The sequence below is a fragment of the Clarias gariepinus genome, chromosome 12 (assembly GCF_024256425.1).
Source record: "Clarias gariepinus isolate MV-2021 ecotype Netherlands chromosome 12, CGAR_prim_01v2, whole genome shotgun sequence".
Lineage (NCBI taxonomy): Eukaryota > Metazoa > Chordata > Actinopteri > Siluriformes > Clariidae > Clarias > Clarias gariepinus.
The window spans coordinates 886816-912289 of NC_071111.1; the positions used below are offsets into that span (position 1 = coordinate 886816).

General features: G+C 40.7%; 1 long non-coding RNA gene across 1 annotated transcript; it reads right to left on the reverse strand.

Moving 5' to 3' along the window:
- Nucleotides 1-8440: 8440 nt before the first annotated feature.
- On the reverse strand, nucleotides 8441-10932 carry LOC128533952 (uncharacterized). The gene is made up of 3 exons (XR_008361431.1): nucleotides 9612-10932; nucleotides 9257-9345; nucleotides 8441-8755 (listed from the first exon to the last, which is right to left on the reverse strand). It is a non-coding gene; the product is annotated as an uncharacterized LOC128533952 (long non-coding RNA).
- Nucleotides 10933-25474: the final 14542 nt, after the last annotated feature.

Genomic DNA, 25474 nt, shown 5'->3' on the forward strand with positions numbered 1-25474 from the left:
ATGCAGCCGCCAGGGTTCTCACCAGATCCAGAAAATATGATTAAATAACCCCAATATTATCATCAATGCACTGGCTACCTGTTCAGTTTAGAATCAATTACAAAATAGTATTACTTACATACAAGGCTTTAAATGGTTTAGCTCCCACATACCTAACCAGTCTTCTGAAAGGCTATAATCCGCCACGCTCCTTAAGATCACAAAACTCTGGACTTCTTGTAATTCCCAGAACTACAAAATCTACAAAAGGGGGCAGGGCTTTTTCATATTTAACTCCAAAACTTTAGAATAGCCTTCCAGACAGTATTCGGGGCTCAGACACAGTTTAAAAGTAGACTTAAGACGCATCTCTTTAATCTGGCATACGCGTAACTCATCCCATAACTTCATACTTTAGTACATCTATCCTGAATGGCGACTACGCTAGTTCTCTCCATCTGTTCTGTACTTTTCTACCCATCCCGAGGCATCTGGAGATTGTACCAGCTTCAGTAGACAAAGGCCAACCCTGTGAGGATCCTAAGGCATCCAGAGAAGGACCAGCTCCAGCTGAATTCTGCCTTATTATGATTGGAGCTACACATCCTGCTCCTGTGCTCCCAGTGATCCAGACCCCATCTGCCCTCTGCACCTACTGACTCATCCCTATGTTGAACTGGACTTCATGTTAATTTAAAGAATTTCTGTTATATTGTACTTTCAGCTGCATAACACACATGGTGTTATATCATCTCTATCTGTTATCACCCAAATGAGGATGGGTTCCCTGTTGAGTCTGGTTCCTCTCAAGTTTTCTTCCTATTACCATCTCAGGGAGTTTTTCCTTGCCACTGTCGCCGTCACCCTTGGCTTGCTCATCAGAGAAATTTCATTCATTCATCTCGTTATTATCTAGACACATTTTTCTCACACATACACAATTTATTATTATTATTATTATTATTATTATTATTATTATTTATTTTATTATTATTTTATTATATATATATATATATATATATATATATATATATATATATATATAATATTTATAATTTTTTTTTTTTATGAATTTCTTTTAACTTTGTGAAGCTGCTTTGAGACCATGACCATTGTTAAAAGCGCTATATAAATAAAATTGAATTGAATTAATCAGTTTACTTTCGGCATCTGTGCTCTTTGTAGTCCTTACGAGATTCACTGAAACTGAATGTTTAATCTCAATGTCATGTCTCTTTTATTGACAGATCGTGGGTGTTCTCAGGTCATTTACACTCAGGTTCTTTGAGAAAGGAGGGACCATGGATCCAATTGGCGTTTTTCATGAATTTTTTCACAAGAAGCTCCCCTGGATGCAGAATCAGCTGGGTTTTTTGAGGTGTTGACATACCTCCACTGCTGTGGCTTGGTTGACTCTTTTACAATGGCAATTCTGTTGGCAACAAAGGATTTAAAGCGAATTTTTTCATTGTCAATGTATTTCAAGACAGTTGTATTGTCGGCCCAAAACATTCGGCTGGTTTAAATAGTGACGCACAAGGAAGAGACACAGTTGAAACTAATTTGACATTCCTGGGAAACATACCAACGCAGACACACTAGGGGGAGACAAAGCGGTGGCTCAGTAATCCGGAGAACTTGACCTTAGTCCCCGGGGCCGTAGTGGCACAGGTGTGACACCTATAATCAAGTTATTTATTTTTTTATTTTATATTGTATTAATATATATATATATATATATATATTTAAAAAAATCATGGTAGCCATAGCCTATCCACCTTATTCCTATCTTACAAAAGAACCGACAGCTGCAAAAAAGTCAAGGACAGACAGCACTCTATCAAGCTAGGCAAAGAGTAGCCTAAGACAATATAGGTTCTTCAAGGAGGATTTAAAAACCCAGTCAGCATAACTCTGATTGGCTGAAACAAGCACATCATCATAAACGCCACTATGATTGGCTGAGGCAACACGGGGCATTTGGTGGCTTGGCGCGAGTCAGAGTAGTGTTCTGGACGGCACAGCTTTTCAGATCGCTAATGAACCCGTTTCCTCAAGTTTTAAGGTAAGTTCGGTCAGCATTTATTTTAATGTTCATGTGTAGGTATAGTCTTTGGCGTTATTGTCTTACAATAAAGCTGCAAATAGTCAAGGGTCACAGCACACATTTTTTTCATTTTACATTAGCTTGCTGCTTATGGTTCATGTTCAGTTTCGATGTTATTTTAGCTGTACACAAGATAACATGTCTATTTGAACAATTTGGGACACTAAACTGCCTGTATACGTTACCGATAGCAGCATGGAGTTCTGACTGACATAGCTTTTTGCTACCGTAACTAATGGCGTCTTTATAGCTGCTAGCTACGGGGTTTACAGATGATGCAAGGTTGGTTGATGTTAACGTCTCTTAGTCACTTTATTCGTTCATGAAATTAATATTATACATTTTATTGTAAACCATTAAAGGTGTTTTGTCTCTGATACCACAGAAACGAACTATATGTTAATGTTACACGTTGTTATCTGGCTGCTAGTTAGCTGCTACCTTAAAATCAAGCTAACTCGTTTTGGCTTTTTTAGGGGCTTTTTCCATAACATTCACATTTCTAATGTTGTCAGATTATGAAAAAAAAAATGTTTTACCACGGAACAGGGTCATACAAACTCCTAATGTTGTATAACGTTATGTTATAACTTACTACCTTATAATTCACTCACCCCCATGTCAACCAAGATGTCCATGTACAGTGGCTTGCAAAAGTATTCGTCCCCCTTGAACTTTTCCACATTTTGTCACATTACAGCCACAAATATGAATCAATTTCATTGGAATTCCACGTGAAAGACAAATACATAGTGGTGTACATTTGAGAAGTGAAAGGAAAATCATACATGATTCCAAACATTTTCTTTTTTTACAAATAAATAACTGCAAAGTGGGTGTGCGTAATTATTCAGCCCCCTTTGGTCTGAGTGCAGTCAGTTGCCCATAGACATTGCCTGATGGGTGCTAATGACTAAATAGAGTGCACCTGTGTGTAATCTAATGTCAGTACTAATACAGCTGCTCTGTGACGGCCTCAGAGGTTGTCTAAGAGAATATTGGGAGCAACAACACCATGAAGTCCAAAGAACACCCCAGACAGGTCAGGGATAAAGTTATTGAGAAATTTAAATCAGGCTTAGGCTACAAAAAGATTTCCAAAGCCTTAAACATCCCACGGAGCACCGTTCAAGCGATCATTCAGAAATGGAAGGAGTATGGCACAACTGTAAACCTACCAAAACTAACACTGCACATCACTCTGAACACACCATCCCCACTGTCAAATATGGTGGTGGCAGCATCATGCTCTGGGGGAGCTTCTCTTCAGCAGGGACAGGGAAGCTGGTTAGAGTTCACCTTCCAACAGGACAACAACCCTAAACATAAAGCCAGGGCAACAATGGAATGGTTTAAAACAAAACACATCCATGTGTTAGAATGGCCCAGTCAAAGTCCAGATCTAAATCCAATCGAAAAACTGTGGCAAGATCTGAAAACTGCTGTTCACAAACGCTGTCCATCTAATCTGACTGAGCTGGAGCTGTTTTGCAAAGAAGAATGGGCAAGGATTTCAGTCTATAGATGTGCAAGACTGGTAGAGACATACCCCAAGACTGGCAGCTGTAATTGCAGCAAAAGGTGGTTCTACAAAGTATTGACTCAGGGGGCTGAATAATTACGCACACCCCACTTTTTAGTTATTTATTTGTAAAAATGTTTGGAATCATGAGTTTCGTTCCATTTCTCAAGTGTACACCACTTTGTATTGGTCTTTCATGTGGAATTCTAATAAAATTGATTCATGTTTGTGGCTGTAATGTGACAAAATGTGGAAAAGTTCAAGGGGGCCGAATACTTTTGCAAGCCACTGTATGTCTTTCTTCAGTCTAAAAAGAAATGAAGGTTTTTCAGGAAAACTTTCTAGATTTTTTATTCATTTAATGGACTTCAATGACAACCAACTATTAAAATGTTCAATAAAGGTTCAAACGTCTGTTTCAATGTAGCTCTCTACAAAGTCTCTACATGATCCCAGTCGAGAAATAATGGTCCTATCTAGCTAAACAATTTGCCATTTTCTAAAAAAAAAATAATATATTTATACTTATTAAGCACAGATGCCTGTCTTTTACCATCTCAGAGATGTGTCACGCATTACATCATGTTTAAAAGGTTATGAAAAAAATAATAATAATATATTAAAACAACGATGGTAAATAATTTTGAAGTTGGAGAAAAAAATGAGTTGGCATATTTCACAGACAAATAACTTAGATGATGTAACGCCTGACCTTTCCAACGTGATGACGCAATGCATGGCGCATCTCTGAGATGTACAAGACAGGCATTGGTGGTTAAAAAGTGTTTTTTGTGTGAAAATGACGCTGAATAAGACCTTTATTTCTCGACTGGGATCGTGTAGAGACTTTGAAGCTGTATTTGAACCTTCATTGAACATTTCAATAGTTGGTTGTCATTGAAGTCCATTAAATGGATAAAAATTCTGGAACGTTTTCCTAAAAAACCTTTATTTCTTTTTTGACTGAAGAAAGACATACATGGACATACCTGCCAAATTTCGTACCTTTTTTGTTTCATTTCGATAATTGTACATCTTTTAATATTCTTTGTTTTCTTCGCTCTCAATATGCAAGCACAGCACTTCGAAGCAGAGACCTGTCAATACCCAGTAAATATTCATTGCATCACACTTTAAACAGTCACTTTTGTATTTTGTCAGGCCTTGTAGAATATTCTGTATTTTTCAGGATCTCGCCATGCGAGGGATGGCTATCACTCCAGGTAAAGAAGCAGGACAGGGCACAGTGTCAGTAGTGGCTGGCTTCTACTGGTTGGCCTCTAGCCTTTATTTATTGTCAACCAGTAGGGGTTTGTCTGTATCAGTGTTAAAACATGGCATGTTATTGTCAGTTATAAATGTATGGCCAAGTGATGAAATGTTAATGTTACTAGGTCCAGCAGTGGATCCACCATAAGGTCCTGGCACAGTTTTTTTGAGAGGCCGAACTTCAGGTCCAGAGATTATGGGTCCAGGCACAGTGATGGTGCGAGTCACACAGTCTTCATATCTTGTACAGTCAGGTCCCGACATGATGGGTCACGGCAGAGGTCAAGACATGATCGATCCGGTAGTGATGCCCCCAGTCCCCCAGCCAGGTCCAGACATGATAAAAGAGCACAGCAATGTGATGACCGATCCCATAGCAATGCCCCCAGTCCTTTGGCCAGGTCCAGACATGATAAAAGAGCACAGCATTTTGATAAGTCCTGTAGTGATGCCCCCAGTCTCCCGGCCTGGTCCACACTTGATGAAAGAGCACAGCGCAGTGATCTCCGCCCCCCCCCCCCTATAACAGGCTAGGTTAGTTGTCAGCTGTGTTTATACTGCACACAGTTATGATTATTTTGCTTTTCAGGTGGTGATCCTATCACCCTGGCTGCCTGTTACAGTGCACACATTGCTTTGATTTTTTTTTTCTTACAATTAAGGAAGCAGTTTTCATCTAAGTACTTTGCAGTTCAGTTTTATAAATGTTTCTCTAATCATTATAATATTGCAGATTTGTTATTTCTAATTTAAATTCCATTATTTGATAAATTCTAAATAAATGCGCCACAGAGAATAGGAGGTAGAGGATTTTCAATGCCCGATGAGCCTACGCCATGGTGAGAATTAAAATAGGTTAAAGTAGTCCAATAAATTGTCTTTATGTTTGATGCCATTCAGGGCATATTGTTTTTTTTTTTGTTTTTTTTTAATAAAGTTTGAAAAAGCAACTATTGAATTGTGATTTATTTGAATGTGTATAACTATACTGTTGTATGTATGTAGTCCCATGTTTCCCAGAGGGTGAAGGACATGTTTTCTGTGCCAGTTAATTTTCCTGTAGCTTAGTTTGACTCAGCAGCTAGTTTAAACTGGAAATGCATTACACCTTTGTATGTATCTCAAGTTATCACCTGCTGCTGCGACAATCAAAGGGAGTTTTTGGAAATGATCTTGAACAGTATGCCACCTTCTGAAATCATTTGACTAGATCATTTCCCAAAAACTCCATTTGATTGTCTTAGCAGCAGGTGATAAGCATACAAAGGTGAAATGCATTATCAAAGCTACAGGAAAATGAATACATAATACAGAAAACATGTCATCCACCCTCTTGAAACATAGGACTACATAGAAGTTGTATAAAAATGAAGTGTTAAGTCAATTTTATCTTAAAAAGATGTAACAATATAACTTTCACTCAGTTTGTGTGAAAGCCAAAATGCAAAAAAAAAAAAATAATAATGAAAACATTTGTTGCATTCCTGTTCTTTCATTTCACTTGGCCAGCGATTCGAAAATCTTGGTTGGGCAATGTAGCAGCTACCATGAATGTACTTATGTGTTCACTGAACTTTTGGAGACTGCTGAAGGCAAAAAAAAAAAAAAAAAAAATTTGTCCATTACTGCCATTGCAATTTTTAAAGAAGTCAAGAACTACTATACTGGTTGCATTCTGATGCCCCACTTCTGGTTGGAGTTCTCATTCAATGCAGGCCTCTGACTGCTGCTGAGGATGGCCCTGTGTGGCAGTTTCTTGAAGTCATCTATCTATCTATCTATCTATCTATCTATCTATCTATCTATCTATCTATCTATCTATCTATCTATCTGCAGATGATGCCATCTCTCACCTCCTCCACACATCACTTACCTGGACAATAGAAGGGGGAATTATGTTAAAGTGCTCTTTAATGAGTCGCTGCTAGGCTATAGTCGCATGTAGTTGCATAAAGTCAAGTGAACCATTGTAATTAAACGAATTCATAGTTACAGTATTAACATTACAGTACAAATTTATAATTACAATTATTTTTAAAATATTTTTGGGATTGAATTTAAGCAACGTAAACGTTAACACACTGAGCCTTTAGATTTTATGTGTCAATAGAAAAGCTACACGTGTAGGGTCTTGCGCCATCATTTATTTTGTGTTCTTTAAATTTGTAGTAGATTTATTAACTGAAATAAATGAAAATAAACACCCATAAAATTAAAACACTGTCAGATTAATGTGCAAAAACTATATAGTAAAACTATATAAGCTACACAGCCTTTATAAGACTGTAATTTTATTTAGGTGCGCTCACATAGACGAAAAAACTATGATTTTGTTAAATAAAGAAAGTAAACAGGGTGCGCTATTCTGTATTGTTTTCAGTGAACTTAAGCGCGTCAGAAAATGAGCCGAAACTCTGTGTATACTCGCCTCACAGACGTGAAAAATATATACTTATAGAAACCGAAATGTCTGCTTTTATATAAACTAATGAAAAACTAATTATTAGATTATGTAATTCGTATGTAAAGTTAATTGTAGGCGCGTCCACTTGTGCGCAGATGACGAGATGATATTATCACCATCAGCACAGCCAAAACCAAAGAAATCACTAATTTATTAATTAATTATTAAAATGATCAGAGTGAGTTTCATTGCTGTTTTTCCAGAAGCATTCATAATCATTGCTCTACTTCTGCCGGTGTGTTCTGGAAAACTTTATGCTCGCTGATGCAGGATTACATACACATACATACACACACATACATACACATACAGGTACGTCTGTATGAATAAATTGTTTATGTATCTCATTGCTGTGCTGTTTGGGGAGGGACGTGCGTGAGAGTGAGTGTGTGTTTGTGTGTGTCAACTTATCAATGAATTATTAAAATGGCCAGTCAGTTTCCTTGCTGTTTTCCCCGACGCATTCATAATCATTAGTCTACTTCTGCCGGTGCGGTGTTTTCTTATCCCCGCCCCGTTAAAACGTCGTATTCAGACGCTCGCCACACTGAAAAAAATATAACACTGGTTCAATTTAAAAAAATTGAAGTAATCTGTCACATCTAATTTTTTAGCATTGATGTAATGTAAATAAACCATTTACATGTAACTTAAAAATTTTAAGTTCATGTAAACAGATTTCTGAAGGTATATCAAATTAAAAAATTTTAATTGTTCTAAATTAAAATAAATTAGTTGGCTATATTACTTAATCTAAATATTCTGCTAAATCTAACCTGAAATTATAAACTTGATATAAACCACTTTTTGAATGTTTGAGAAAATTAACTATTTTAAGTTGCATCAAATAAAGATTTAAGGCATTCATTATTTAAATATATAAAAAAAGATACTTTGGATCAACTTAAAAAAATTGCAGTTGTAGAGAAGTTACATTTATAAATGAAGACAATAAACAAAAACATTTATTACCATCCTTGAAACCATACCATGTTGTACTATTAAATTATTTCTCCAATAAAAGACAGAAAACGAAAATAAAATCAATAAAACAATGCATTTTTAATAACTTAAGCTTAAAAACTGTATAATCCTATTTGCTAACCATGTGAAAATCTGACAATTGTTTGACAAATAGTGTGACCAAAATTTAATATTTTAATGTCAATATAGAATACGTTCCCTAAATATTTTCTGCCGGGCCACAAATGTGTGTTTGAGCTCACCAGGATAGCTCAAGTTTAACGCATAGATAAGGCCAAACATGGAACATTCATGTGCGACTGATGGAAACTCAATAAGTCACAATCCTGATTTCCTGTGGTGGCTGAAGACAGTCCTCTTCCTCCCTGAGGGCAAACAGGGCCATCGTGCACCTCTCAAGTTCAGCCTGAGCTTCACCTTTCTGAACAACCTAATAAAAGAAAGCACATTTGTTAGACAAGTTGCTCTATTGGGCAAAAGTGTCTGATGTATGAATGTAAAAATCACTTAATGCTCCCTATGAGTGCAAAAAAACACCTAGGATTATGGTGCATCAAGTTAAATTTAATTATGTCAATGAATAGGCCAAAACAACAAACATACATATATACACACACACATTATATATTACATTATATTGCCAAAAGTATTGGCTCGCCTGCCTTCACATGCATATGAACTTGAGTAACATCCACTTCTTAATCCATAGGATATGATATGATGTTGGACATTTGCAGCTATAACAGCTTCAGCTTTTCTGTAAAGTCTTTTTACAAGTTCAAGGAGCATGTATGTAACTAATGTAAATACATACTATGATTGAAAAAAAAATAATGGCCCTGTGTGAAGGTTGTGCTGCAGCTGATAATGCCACTGACCTCGTAACATTTTTCAGTCCTAAGGTTGAAATGCTTCATGAACAAATGCTTACCAGTGTTTAAACAGTTGGTCCACATCTTCCACTAAATACACCATAAGACATTTCAGGAGATACTCTCTTCATACATTCACCTCCAGGCTCTAGGCATGTAAAAACAAACATAGTATTATGTTAGGCTTTTAAAGCGTAATAAAATGAACATGGCAAACATTGAAACCTGTATTCAGACAGCATTCACTAACCTGTGAACAAGTTAAACTAAAATGTTTTATTCTGCTAGTTTTGTTTTAATTTAGTGCGTCACAGCCAACTTGATTTGAATGCCTTGCTCAGCTCCTGTGGCTTCCATTCACAATATTACATTTGACACCAAGCTAATTTCTGCTTTTTTTGAGGGAGTACATACCAGATCAAGAACTTGAAGATGAAGATTATATCTCTGGTCTTCTCTCAATGAGTTTGTAGTGTTGCTTGTCCAAGGAAACCAGCAATCTTGCTTGAAGTGGAGCAGTTGTAATTCTCAGAAACTCATAATTGATCTTAAAAAAAAAAAAAGTAAAAACAAAAATTGGACTGGCTCAAGTTCTTAGCAAATCTTAATTACAGTATGTATAGAAAGAATCACCACCCCACACACACCTTTAAAATAACTGCATTCTGTTGCTTTGTAAGTGCTCACTACTGATAATACAATAAACCAATAAACATAATTCAGTTTTGCAGGATAACTAAAATTATTCTCTGATATTATCAGATAATTCAACTACTAATTTTTAGTGCTGTCATTTCGAGAGAGTTTATTTTAGGATATTTAGATTACACTGACATTTAATAAATTCACGGCAATTCTATTGTATCATTTCCATTTCAAAATTAATCCACATAGGGTTTTTATTTGTGGATTCTGGGACTTATCAATGTCTGCAGTATGGGTAAAATAATGCCCTTTCAGAAAAGCTAACAGAACTTTAAACACAAAAGTGAATAAAGAGTTCATGTTTGCTTTTAAACTTCATAGTAATGGCTAACCTCAGCTTGTTGGTCTAAGTGACCACTAGCTCAAAGTGGGACAGTGCTCCGCCCATTTATCCAATGGCGGTGGAGCAGGACAGAGTGGCATGCGAGCGGGGCAATGTGACGCGGTCCAGGGACTTCAAACAGGACACTGAAATTCAGCCCTTTGATCCTCGCACTCTCGCGGCGCCTTCACTCCGTGCAGGCGGGCTGCCTCCGCGTGCTCCGTTCTGCCACTCTGCCCACTGCCACCAAATTAAATTAACAAATATTGTAAGTAAACAACAATAGCCCACGTTTAGAAATTCTTTACAAGGCTGCGTTGGACTGGTGTTATGCGCAGAGCGCCGGGGAATGTAGCATACTGAAGCTCAAATTTCCGAAAACTACACCTGTGACACAATAACAGTAATATTTCGATTATTTTGCAGGCTGACGTTTGGAGAAACCAGAAAATAAAGAATAAACCAGTGGTTGGGTCAAAATAACCCAACCAGGTGTTCATTTGTAAATGACTCACTACATCTCATATGACCCAACATGAGCAACACAACAATGTGTTTAAAGTACCCGAAATAACCCAGAATTTTGACCCAGCATAAACCACCCAACGATGTGTTTACAGAAACAACACAGCATTTTTAGTGCGTCTTTTTTGAGTTATTGTAATGTTTTATTCTGAAAGTCTATTTTACCAGTTATTTCTATACTGTATTTAAAGTTTGATGTATTTTTGAATATATTTTTTAACATAACAATAAACAGATACAAACAGAGATATAACAGTTCATTCTTTGTACAAATAAAATTATCAGCTAGTGAACTTGATCGTCTGTCAAAACAACATTTAACCAATTTTTTGACTCGTTATTATACAATAAATATCAATATATCTGGTTCAGATTTTTCATTTTTGTTGTATAAAGTTCTCAGATGTGGAAATTACAATCACTGTAGTATTTCTTCTATACAACATATTGTTAAGACTTTTTTATTGACTTAATTATATTTTAAACTGCGTAGAGTAAAAAATGTCACTTTGCGCCACCTGGCGATCTTCACGAATGACTTTAAAATGCAACTGATTTATTTTGGCTGCTGCCGTTTTCCCACGGCGGTGAGCGCGACGGTAATAGGCATTCTGGTTGTCCACCTACTGTACCACATCACCCTCCGAATCAACCCTGTCACCTATCAGCTCCAAATGCCTGCGGCGCTCCGGATCCACCTGGTGTCCCACAGCTCACAACTGAAACCCTTCACTACCATGGTTACACCCACCCCCCAGCTCCTCGTCCCCAGATTATAAACGGTGGTCCTGCCTACACCGTACGACAGATCGTCGTGGAGCGGTCTTGGATTCCAGCCCGGTTTATCCTCGATCGTGAGCTCATCCGGGACTACCGTCATCGGATATCCTCCACCCCAGGACCTGGAAAGGTAGGTTCTGTCATGCACACTTGCTCCGCGACCGGCACTAGGACCCGAAAGTAGAACAGTCTGAATTCTGCAAATTGAATTCTGTAGCCTCTCTCTACAGTCCTCTGAACCCATGGAGATATATTTGGCAGTAACTTCCACGCTGCCAGTTTCTCTGAAAGAGGCACAAGTTTGGACTCTTCAGCTAGATGGGGAGATGTTAGGTGTTTGACGCCCTGAAACGTGGTTGAAGGCGACTGAACACTTAACATTTTGCTGGAGAACACTGCTCCTCGAAACACCAGTGGTGGCGGAGATTGGATCACAGCCTCCTGAGGGTGCCAGGAAGGAGTTCTTATTCTCTGTTGGAATTTTGCGTGTCCCTCTCCGGTCCTGGGCGCACCAGCCTTAGGACTTCTTTTTAGAGGAAATGATGCTCCTCAGGTCCAGTCTCCTTGAGGCAGACTGTGAAGTGCAGCGAGCCGCACCCCAGTCCCTATGAGGGGGTGCTTGACTCACCAAACTCTCTTGTTGTGCTTCACGCCTCAAAGGAACTGGACCTGGTCGGGACTGGGTGGCCGACAGAAGAAACCTCAAAAACGCTTCTTTGTAGCGCTTCGCACCCCAAAACCTGCTGGCGATGGTGTTGATGGCGTCGCCAAATAGGCCGGAAGGCAAGATGGGGGCATCAAGGAGGTTGAGCCACAGATGTCTCGCCGTAGCTCTGAAAACGCCCCTTCGTCAATGGACCCACCAGTGCTCAAGTCCTTCAGCAGGTGCAGAACCGTCATGGTGTGCATGGCAGCACCAGCCTGTTTGGGAAGCCTTCCTCACTAGCAAAGATGTTAGTCTGCACGGTTTAGTGGGGAAAGAAAAAGTGGGCTTTTTTAATGATTATGAACTCCCAGGAGAGAGATAGCCAGCAAGTGTCTTTTCAATCTGGGACATCATCATATTACCCCGTGCCCTTGCATCAACGATGGTCTATGAAATTGACGTTGATGGCATAAAGATTTAAAAATATAACGAAAACAAGCCCGAACAAAAGATACATTTTAAGCTTTACTTTGCAGCAAAATATTATCTACCAGGGTATTAAATGGAACTAGATAAAATACGGTGTAATGTAAAATACATAGCCTGCATTTGGTATTCCGTACAGTACCTACAACGATCAGTATAGATTTTTACAAATTACAAATGTTACCGTGTCTTTAGGGATTATTAGGGATGTCTTGAAAAATATTTCAATAACTAGTTTTATTAATTCATTAATTAATTTTAAATAGCATACGCATCATGAGTTGTGTATTGAATGATTAAAAAAATCAGTTTTATTAATCTTTTCTTTTTTTTTTTTTACCATGTCATCTATTTATAAAACTATGTTGATAATACAAGAACTGCCTGTGTATTGAACATTCTGTATAAGGCTGCCTGGACACTGCAGTTAACAATGATCCACCTGGCGGGATTATACAGCATTGCAATCTTCTTATTAGGAAGCGCATGGGGGCGTTTTGGGGGCGGGACATAATTAACTGCATCATCGCGGGGGGCGGGGGGGGTAATTCTCTTCTGGGGAAGAGAAATCTCTTATATTATGAGAAATTTCTCATACTGGCGCATGCGTTCATCTACATATCACAAATATATACTTTATAATGTAAGCTGAATAAACGCTGCACAATGTGTGCTTTATTTCAGTCATTTCACTTTTCGCTGAAAAAAGGCACAAGTTTCGACTCTTCAGCTAGATTGGGAGATGTTAGGTGTTTGATGTCCTGAAACATGGTAGGAGGTGACTGAACACTTAACATTTTGCTGGAGAACACTGCTCCCCAAAACACTAGTGGTGGAGATTAGATCACAGCCTCCTGAGAGTCCCAGGAAGGAGTTCCTATTCTTTGTTGGAATTTTGCGTGTCCCTCCCCGGTCCTGGGCGCACCAGCCTTAGGACTTCTTTTTAGAGGAGATGATGCTCCTCAGGTCCGGTCTCCTTGAGGCAGACTGTGAAGTGCGGTGAGCCAGACCACAGTCCCTATGAGGGGGTGCTCGACTCACCAAACTCTCTTTTTGTGCTTCACGCCTCAAAGGAATTTGACCTGGTCGGGACAGGGTGGCCGACAGCCCCGACTCTTGACCACGGCGGGGAAGAAACTTTAAAAACGCTTCCTAGTAGCGCTTCGCACCCCAAAACCTTCTGGCGACGGTGTTGATGGCGTCGCCAAATAGGCCGGAAGGCAAGATGGGGGCATCAAGGAGGTTGAGCCACAGATGTCTTGCCGTAGCTCTAAAAATGCCCCTTCGTCAATGGACCCGCCAGTGCTCAAGTCCTTCAGAAGGTGCAGAACCGTCATGGTGTGCAGGGCAGCACCAGCCTGCTTGGAAAGCCTTCCTCACTAGCAAAGATGTTAGTCTGCACGGTTTAGTGGGGAGAGTGGGCTTTTTCAATGATTATGAGCTTCCAGGAGAGAGATAGCCTGCAAGTGTCTTTTCAATCTGGGACATCATCATATTACCCTGTGCCCTTGCATCATTGATAGTCAATGAAATTGACGTTAATGGAATAACGACTTTAAAAGTATAATGAAAACAAGCCCAAGCAAAAAGAAAAAAAAATTTGAGCTTTACTTTGCAGCAAAATATTATCTACCAGTGTATGAAATGGAACTAGATAAAATACGGTGTAATGTGAAATACATAGCCTGCATTTGGTATTCCGTACAGTACCTACAACGATCAGTATAGATTTTTACAAATTACAAATGTTACCGTGTCTTTAAGGATTATTAAGGATGTCTTGAAAAATATTTCAATAACTAGTTTTATTAATTCATTAATTAATTTTAAATAGCATACACATCATGAGTTGTGTATTGAGTGATTTAAAAAATCTGTTTCATTAATCTTTTTTTTTTTTTTTTTTACCACGTCATCTATTTATAAAACTATCTTGATAATACAAGAACTGCCTGTGTATTGAACATACGGTATAAGGCTGCCTGGACACTGCAGTTAACTGAAGCAGTCAATGCTTCACCTGGCGGGATTATACAGCATTGCAATCTTTTTATTAGGAAGCGCATGGGGGCGTTTTGGGGGTGGGAAATAATTAACATAATCATCGCGGGGGGAATCACATCCCCCCTTATGGGGAAGAAAAATCTCTTATAAATCTTCCATACTGGCGCACGCGTTCATCTACATATCACAAATAAATACTTTATTATGTAAGCTGAATAAACGCTGCATTTTTTTAAAGTGAAAAAGCACACAATGTGAGCAGCTTTATTTCAGTCATTCCACCCATTCCTGATCATATAATTATTCAATGCTGGAAACAAACACAAAAAAAGCATGATGATTATTATTATTATGGTTATTATTATAATGCTTTTTTGCTGTTTGTGTTCAGGGTTGAATGATTATTTGATACTGAAGCACTTCGTGTGGATCCATGCCACGAGTCATTTTATCATACAAAAATTATTATGTTGTGCTTGGTCCACTGAGCTTCTGCGCATTCCAAAATTGACATATCATAAAAAATTATCATAACTGTTTTTTAACCACTGGAATGGAAGAGATGAAAAGTCTCCTTATCATAACATGCCTTGTACTGTTTTTAATCACTCGATCTACAACTCATGCTTTTTTTAATGCTATTTTACAAATTAAAAATACAAATGGAATAATTTTATTTGGTTAATTAATTAATTTATTAATTTATTATAAAAATCTAAAATTAAAACATTCTATAAAAATAACAAAGAAAATTATTGTGTGTAAAGTGATTAAAAAAAACAATACAACAAATGTTATGATAAGGAAAATCTCAATTTCTTTCATTCCAGGGATTGAAAATGTTAATAATGTCAATATTAGTATCTAAAATCCAGATAAAATTTACACAAATTTAAGAAAAGGCCTAAAGCACTGCAGCTCTTCAGAAAGACCTCAGATCCTGGGTCTAAAAGTGGGGAGGGGTTAGAACAGCTGATTTACACCTAGGGGAGCGTGAATTATTTGCATTTGAATGTTGTCTGACATTGTAAAGCACACACAGTAACACTAAAACAACTTATAAATAGGAATACGAGGCCCTGATTATATTGCATAAATATTATTTAATACAACAAAATTCCTCCGCGCTCTTGAAAACTTTGTGTGCAGTTGGGCACTAATAATGCTACAGATGGAGCCACGCCAAATAGCCGCGGAAGTGTGAATTGCGTACGAATGGCGTACGGCTGCCCTATGCACGCCGTAATCCCCCCTCCTTTTTCTTCGAGAAAGGCGTGTCAAGATTTCACAGTAAACAGGCCCATTCAAGCCCTATTTATGCATTTACCTGGTTCCACCACTAGATGGCGCTTTGTTCTCAAGGACACGTTAACACAAGCCAGCAATTTAGCTGCGCTGAGTTGCAATCACGTGATTTTAACAACCCGCTCCCACCCCCGCCGAACTGACGCTGCCAAACTGCACTAGAGATGAAGATGGCGGCTTAATGGACTATTCGCGGTAAGTGGTGTTTTAATTTATAAAATTTGTTTGGGATTAGTTTTTAGTAATTTTCCAGTTTAGTTTTCTTATCGGCCATTTTGAAAATCACTGGCAGCACCAGCAGCGGTCAGATGTAACTTTAGATAACTTAATGATCTGTTTACCAAGTCTGGAGTTAACATTACAGCTTACTGTCAGTGTCACAAACTCACAATGTCACTCCTCTTCAACTAAAAAGACACTATAGCTTCGAAAATACTCTTAATGTCCCTATTACAAAAGCTGCACTACCGGATGAAGAGTGTTTGTGCTTTTTAAAAATGCCTTTAGAGTCTGACCGCGTGTTGTCTGGATAAATTCAGCATTTATTTATTCTTTGGGTAAGAGTTAATCTGCAGGTTATATCTGTGAATATAATGTGATTCAGTTCATGAAGGACACAAGCTGAGGATAGATGTACAGGAGCTCGCGAGCTAAACGCTCATAACCCGGTTTATATTTTTCTCAGTTTGGCCGTGACTTTGCGCGGTAGCGCGAGCGCTTAGTTACCGAGATGGATAAAAACTCTGAAGTGTTTATCAGTTAAGGAGTGTGAGGAGGGGGAGGTGGTGGGGGGGAGGTGTGTGAGGAGGTGTGGGGGGCTTCAGTACTCGGGAAGTTATAGTTTGGCTTCAGAGATGAACTAATATATACGAGTGTTATATCGCCTAACTTATTTGTATGAAAAGCGCATTTTAATTTAATGCAGACGATAATACAGACAAACCGGGGTTAAAACTAACAAAGTTCAATGGTTAAAGTTATCCCAGTTTATTTACATTCCAGAATTCCCCAAAACAGTATTTTACACACTCTGTGGTGTAGGTTTACTAATATCTTTTATATTTATTACAACTAGATATTCTGTAAAGTTTATTTATCTTTGTCTTCAGTAAATTCTCCTGTTGTCTTTAAGCAGAGCTCCGCCCTGGAGGATTGGGGGGTCAGACGGATGACGGTTGGCCTTTTGGAGCTACTGGAGGAGCCTGAACAAGCTGTTGAGAGAGCTGTAGGAGGGATGACGTCACAGTGCAACAGCTTTAGAATGATGTTTGGTCAGGTCTACTGTATGTTCTGAACATAGAATTGCAAAACGTCTGATACTTTAGGGGGAAAACAAAGAATTAAACAGTTCCATCTTTAATATATATTAAAAAATATATATTTTAATATAAAAGAACCAGATTGAGACTGATAAGCAGCTGGTGTTATCCGGGTATTTTAATGACCTTTAAGCAAAAATTTAACATGTTTTTACCTGTTTTATACAAATTATTGTTTTACCTTTGACTAGTTTTGGAAGAATAAATTTTATTTTTAAAGTCATGTGTGCGTGTTTTAATTGTTGGGGGATTGTTTGTGTATTTAAAAATACATTTACTTAAACCAACAACTTCAATGTGCAAAAATGGGACCCGACGTTGTTTTAAATAGTCAAAGAGTTAGGCTAATAATAGCACGGCTAAAAAGATAATAAAAATTACACCAAAGTGCTGCAGGTTTGGTGTCCGTGAGCTTTTCCTAATCAGAGTTACACGGGGGGCATTTTGTGGCTGCTCCACTTACACTCTACTTAGATATTACACAGAGGGGAGTTCACTTCTGTTTTCTTCATCCTAGCTTAATTTCATCTCATGAAATAATATTACGTTTTGGAGTTTTGGTATGAGTTCATCTCCCCAGCCAGTGTATGGACAGGGTAGCATCGTGGCAGGATTGGTGTAACTTTTCTTATCTTTTTAGCCGTGCTGCGTAAGAGAAGAGTAGTGACAAATTCATTACTTTCGTTACTAGACATGGTCTATTTTGTCTGCAAGTGAAATACATCGATACGTTAATAATTTACACCACGATAACATTACTGCAGAAGGATCTAGAGACGTGACTTTGAGACATTCACAGTATATTCGAACCGTAGACAGTGTTTATTTTGCAGAACATTACAAAACAGCCATGTCCAATAAAACAGTGCATCTTTAATAAGCCACATTGGTTTCGAGTCAGTAGTAAAATTAACGAAAGACTGAGAAGCCCCGTAAACTTGACCCTGACAATAATAGTCGATCTTATATTTATATATATATATATATATATATATATATATATATATATATATTTTTTTTAATGTTCGAATTAACGTTTCAGGGTAGCCTATATAATTTGTCTTGTCATCTGTTTACAGCGTTGGCTAATTTTGTGATTGAGACCCATGGGTTACATTGAAATATTTATATTAGTAGTAGTAAGCCAGGCTTTAGTAACCCTGAATAAATCACAATATAAGCCCTCTCTCGCGCACGCGCTTTCTCTCTCACACACACAGACACACAGACACACATACACACACGAACAAGTAAAACATGAAATCGCATAAAACCAAATGAAACTATGGCAAAAATATATAAGCAGTAAAAATTACAGTAGTATCCTGTAGGTGATCCCTGTCCTGATAACAGGCGCTGACCCTCTGGAACTGTTTAGTTCTGTTAGTATTGTGTTCAAGTGTGAATGTTTATGGGGATTTAGTCTGTCTCTGCTGCCGCATCTATTCACCGTAGTAATAAGTGATTAATGTACCTTCAGATCTTTAATGGGGGATAGTAACCAGCTGCTTGGACACTGCAGTTAACTGAAGCAGTCAATGCTCCATCTGGCGGAATTATACAGCATTGCAACCATCTTTTTAGAAAGCGCATGGGGGCGTTTATGGGGCGGGGCATCGTTAACTACGTCATCGCGGGGGTTCACATTCCGTGCACGGATCGATCATGGTCCTGTCACGGTCCTGTCATGGACCTATCATGCTCCAAGCGGCTGTTTGACGTGGCTCCCACTGTACATAAGAAATTTAAAGAGGAGAATTACAATGCCGGCTTAACATCCCGAGCCCAAACCTCATTTAAATTAACAAATACTCAAAGTAAACAACAATAGCCCACATTTAGAAAAGCTTTTTTATTTAGACTATAAAAATAATCCCGCATTTATCTTTTTCTCACGCCTCTTTTAGGCGTCAGCTGTCACGTTTTATTTAGAAGTTGTTAATACAAATCTAATAATGCCCACATGACATCAAACATTTCCCATATTAATATTTTAACTATTTATTTTACTATATTAACTATTATTATTTGAATTACTTCAAAATAAATTTAAGAACAAGAACCATTAAACTATTTTTTAATATTATTGATAAAATGTGGACAAAAAACTGTTGTCCTCAAAAAATTAACAGATTGTCATGGAAACACCAGGCTCCACCCTAAACCTTCGTTTCCGATCACCTGAGTTCTGAGCACACACCTGACGCTCATTAGCAAAACACTTTAAATACACCTCACTTCCCCTCACTCAGCGTCTGACTTCACATGAGGCTACAGACTCCGTCACGCACCTGTTCAACCTCCCGTGCCATGTCGTCCATTTCGTCTCGTCTCCTGGTTCCCATTACTGCCTCCCTGTGCGTGCTCCGTGGATACTCTTCACTTCACCAGTTCATCTACTCACGTCCACCAGCCCCAGTCTCTATACAGCTAAGACTTTCAGGTGTATTCATCCTCTGTGTTTTCTATACTTCACCCACTTTTAATAAAAACGCCCGTTTGGGTTCACTACTAAGATCAGTGTCTGTTGAGTCTGTATTCCCGATACAGAAAGTCAGACCGCAACAATGAACCCAACGGCCCCGGACACGTTACGCGAGCTGGTGGAGCTACTCCGTCAAGCTGTCGTTTTCCACTGCACAACTTCCGGCAACAACCGCTTCTTCGCCGACACCAACCGCGCACACCAGTCCCATGGCAGCACCAGCGCCCTTCGGTGGTGAGGCGGAGAAATGCAATGGATTTCCTCTCCAATGCTCCCTCACGTTTGAAATGCAGCCTCACAGGTTCCCATCAGATAAAGCAAAAATTGCGTATATAAACTCTCTGCTTACCAATAAAGCTCTTCAGTGGGCTGAGGCTATTTGGCAGCAGGATAGCATTGTAGTGCATGCTTATGATGAATTCACAACATATTTCCGTGAAGTGTTCACTCAATCAGCAGACTCATCCACCACTGGCGAAAAGCTGTTCCAACTCCAACAAGGTAACAGTTCCATAAATGACTATGTTTTAACTTTCAGAACATTAGCTGCCGGCAGTGGGTGGAATGAAGCTGCTCTCCTAACAAAGTTCCGGCAAGGGCTGGACCCTCACCTGAGGCTGCAACTCGCTGCACAAGACAACTCGATGGGATTGGAGAAGTTTATCGACCACCATCCAAGTGGCAAACAGGCTCCAGGAATGCACCACCGAAGCCACCACGCATTGCGAACTTGCTGCAGTTCTCCGCCCAACAGGAGTGCAATCTGTTCTAGAACCAATGCAAGTGGATCCGCAATCAATCTCCAGGCTCACACCCGCCGAGAGACAGCGTCGGCTGACCCAAGTTCTCTACCTTTACTGTGCAGAAAAGGGACATGTCCGCCTGACGTTGTTTATGTTGTTTACGTTTTGTGTGTAACGCGTTTTTTTTACTCTCTGTATGGATACCGTCGCGACTGGTGTCTGTACATACAATAGCCAGACACATTTGTTCCTAAATAACCCGGGTAACGACATCCACGATGAGCTGCGGGAAAAGCTATGCGACCTTGGCTTGCTGCGTGAACCAGGCCTCAAAGCCTCGGCGTTGCCTGATGCCGGCGGCCAGAGAAGGGGACATCGGAAGCGGTGCGCGAGAAAGGGGAAGCGCGGCAAACGGGCAGGAGTCTGTGCTAGGCTAAAAACAAACCCTAGCCGGCCGGCTCTCCCGTCCACCATCCTATCTAACATGTGCTCCCTGGACAACAAACTGGACTACATCGGACTACAGCAGGCTACACAGCGTGAGGTTAGAGACTGTCTTTGTTTTCACGGAGACATGGCTCAGCGACAGAGTACCGGATGCCGCTATTTAGCTAGACGGGCTAGCCTCATTTTGCGCCGACAAAAATGCAGTTCTGTGCGGACTCGCGGTGGCGGCTTGTGTGTTTACGTGAACACGAAATGGTGCAAGAAATCTGTGCTAGTTTCTAGTTATTGCTCATCGCTGGTGGAGTTTGTGACTGTTAGATGCAGACCATTTTATTTACCTCGAGAATTCACCACTGTTTTTATTATCGGAGTGTACATTCCACCTAGCGCTAATGCTAAGGAAGCGCTATGGGAACTGTATACAAAGATCAGTGAACTGCAAAATACACACCCGGATGGACTGTTTATTGTTGCTGGAGATTTCAACCATGCAAATCTCAAGTCAGTGCTTCCTAGATTCCATCAGTATGTGGACTTTGCAACGAGAGGGGAACTAACTAAGGAAGACTATCTACAGGTTTTACAGACAACAGACAACATAAAGTGCACATGCAAATGTGCAACGAGCAACAACAAAGTGACAGTGCGACAACGACATATCAGAACATAAAATATGGTGTTGAGGTAGTAAACATAGCAGCAAGAATTGAGGAATTAGTGCAAAAAGTAATAAACATTGTGCAAGAAAGAGATAAACAGTGAAGCATTTACAGATTTGTGTGTACGATAGTTTGGTGGTGTAGATCAGTGTGTCTGTGCTTGTGTTGATTTGTCATTCCAGTCTCAAAGTTTTGATGTATTGATGTTTTGATGTAGATGAGTTAAGCTGAGTGATAATGTTTGTGTGTGTGTACAGTATGTATGTGTGTGTGTGTGTGTGTTTATCAGTTCAGTCCCTTTTTGTTGAGAAGACGGATGGCTTGTGGAAAAAAGCTGTTGCACAGTCTGGATGTGTGTGCCCGAATGCTTCGGTACCTTTTTCCAGATGGCAGGAGTGTGAAGTGTGTGTGAGAGGGGTGTGGCCGATCAGCCACAATGCTGGTGGCTTTGCGGATGCAGCGTGTGGTGTAGATGTCTTTAATGGAGGGAAGAGAGACCCCGATGATCTTCTCCGTTGTCCTCACTATCCGCTGTAGGGTTTTGCGGTCCGATATGGCACAATTCCCAAACCAGACAGTGATGCAGCCGCTCAGGATGCTCTTGATAGTCCCTCTATAGAAGGTGGACAGGATCGGTGGTGGTAGCTGGGCATTCCTCAGTCTTCTCAGAAAGAAGAGACGCTGTTGGGCTTTCTTGTGCAGGGAGCTGGTGTTGAGGTACTACTTGAGGTCTTTCTCCAGGTGGACACCCAGGAATTTGGTGTTTTCGACAATCTCCACAGAGGAGCCGTTGATGCTCAGCAGAGAATGGTCGCCTCGTGTCCTCCTGAAGTCAACAACCATCTCCTTTGTCTTGTCAACATTCCGAGACAGGTTGTTGTTGTTACACCAGTCCACTAGCCTCTGCACTTCCTCTCTGTACGCTGACTTGTCGTTCTTGCTAATGAGACCCACCACGGTCATGTCATCAGCGAACTTAATGATGTGATTCGATCTGTGTGTTGCTACACAGTCGTGAGTCAGCAGTGTGAACAGCAGGGGACTGAGCACACAGCCTTGTGTGGTGGTGCTGGAGGTGCAGTAAGGGGGGCAGCAGGGTCTTGATGTGTCTCATGACGAGCTGCTTGAAGCACTTCATGATGGTGGGTGTAAGTGCAATTGGACGGTAGTCATTGAGACAGGACACAGTAGACTTCTTGGGCACGGGGACGATGGTGGTGGCTTTGAAGCACATGGGAACGACAACGCTGCTCAGAGAGATGTTGAAGATGTCGGTGAAAACATCTGCCAGCTATTCAGCACATTCTCTGAGCACTTTGCCTGGGATGTTGTCTGGTTCAGCAGCTTTACGTGAGATGATGTTCTTGGAGACAGTGACGTCATCGGTGCACTTGTTGATGTAGCTGGTCACTGATGACGTGTACTCCTCCAAGTCAGTGAAGTCACCGTAAGTTGCAGCCTCCCTAAACATGTTTCAGTCAGTGCTCTCGAAACAGTCCTGAAGAGCAGAGATGGCTCCTGCTGGCCAGGTTTTCACCTGCTTCAGAACCGGTTTTCAACGCCTGACGAGTGGTCTGTATGCTGGTATTAGCATAACAGAGATGTGATCTGAGTAGCCGAGGTGGGGGCGGGGCTCTGCCCAATATGCGCCGGGGATGTTTGTGTAAACAAGATCCAGCGTGTTTTCCCCTCTTGTTGCAAAGTCCACATACTGATGAAATCTAGCAAGCACTGACTTGAGATTTGCATGGTTGAAATCTACAGCAACAATAAACAGTCCATCCGGGTGTGTATTTTGCAGTTTACTGATCTTTGTATAAAGTTCCCTTAGCGCTTCCTTAGCATTAACGCTAGGTGGAATCTACACTCCAATTATTAAACAGTGGTGAATTCGCGTGGTAAATAAAATGTTCTGCATCTAACAGTCACAAACTAGAAACTAGCACAGAGTTCTTGCACCATTTTGTGTTCACGTAAACACACAAGCCGCCACCGCGAGTCTTACCACACAGAGCTGCATTTCTGTCGGCGCAAAATGAGGATAGCCCGTCTAGAGGAATAGCAGAGTCCGGTACTCTGTCGCTGAGCCATCTCTCCGTGAAAACAAAGACATAGCAGTCTCTAACCTCATGCTGTGTAGCCGGCTGGAGTTGGATGTAGTCCAGTTTATTGTCCAGGGAGCAGACGTTGGATAAGATGATGGACAGGCTAGGGTTTGTTTTTAGCCTAGCACAGACTCCCACCCGCTTGCCGCGCTTTCGCTTCCTCAAGCACCGCTTCCGATGACCCCTTCTCCGGCCTCCGGCAGCAGGCAAGGCCAAGGCTTTGAGGCCTGGTTCACGCAGCAAGCAGAGGTCACGTACTGTATCCATACACAGAGTAAAATAAACGCGCTACACACAAAACATAAACAACGTAGCACCATTTTGGCTCCGGAGCGGCCATTATTCTGTTATGTTATGTCGTGTTTGTCGCACTGACTTTTTGTTGTTGCTTTTGTTTGCACATTTGCACGTGCACTTTATGTTGTCTATAAAACCTGTAGATAGTCTTCCTTAGCTTGTTACGTTTTGTTAATTTATGTTGTAATTTATGTTAGGTCAACCTGTCCTGTCTTGTCTCTGCTAGCCAGCTAACTAGGCCTCTTAGTTAGCTAGTTTATTTTTTTCTGGTAATTTATGTTGTAAATTTATGTTGCATGTAGCACCTTGCTCCTGGAGGAATGTTGTTTTGTTTTACTGGATTTTTATCCGAGTTGATGTATCGCCACTGTTGAGGAGTTGTGGTGCAATGAATTCTCTGAACTCTATTTGCTACAAACGTATGGAAGTGGCAAGCTTCATTGTTTATGTAGGCTAACACCACTTGAGAGTCCGTCCAGAAATATGCCTCTGCAACCAAGATGGCACCGGTGAGGTTGGCTGCCGTCACGACTGCTCCGACCACCTTTTCTTTGTTTTTGTTCTTTAAGTTAGTTTTTACCGTTTTAAAACCAGTCAAATTACCACCATGGAGTACATTAGTTATGATGGAGACACTCTTGTTTCTATTGGTATACAATGTACTCACAATTCGACGTTTTTAACTCCGGATCCGAGCTGGCCGAGTGAGATCCTGAGGGAAAACAAAGGACGCGACGCGAAGCGGCGGCCTCGAGGGAAACGAGCCGGCGTCAGGAACAGGCTGAGAGCCCGTGCACACCGCACACCTCTGCCTAGCATCCTGCTCGCCAACGTCCAGTCACTGGAAAACAAGCTCGATGACCTCAGGGCCAGGGTAAAGTTCCAGAGAGACATTCGGGACTGCAATCTCCTCTGCTTCACCGAGACATGGCTGAACCCAGCGGTGCCGGACCACGCCATCCAGCCGGCCGGGTTCTTCTCGGTTCACCGCATGGACAGGACACGGGACTCGGGGAAGTCAAGGGGAGGCGGCGTGTGTTTAATGGTGAACAGCAGCTGGTGCAACAGCGCGAGCGTTGTTCCTCCCACACGCTCCTGCGCACCAAATCTGGAACTACTGCCCATCATGTGTCGTCCTTTTTATCTACCTCGGGAGTTTACATCGGTCATAATCAGTGCCGTTTATATTCCACCACAAGCGGACACGGACACTGCCTTATGCGAGCTGCATGAGGCACTCACACAGCACCAGACACAGCACCGGGACGCTGCGCTTATTGTGGCGGGGGACTTTAACAGTGCCAACCTCAAACGCGCAGCGCCAAACTTTTATCAGCACATCACCTGCTCCACCAGGGGCGAAAGGACACTGGACCACTGCTATACAACGGTCAAGGACGGCTACAAGGCACAATCTCGTCCACCGTTTGGTAAATCCGACCACGCCGC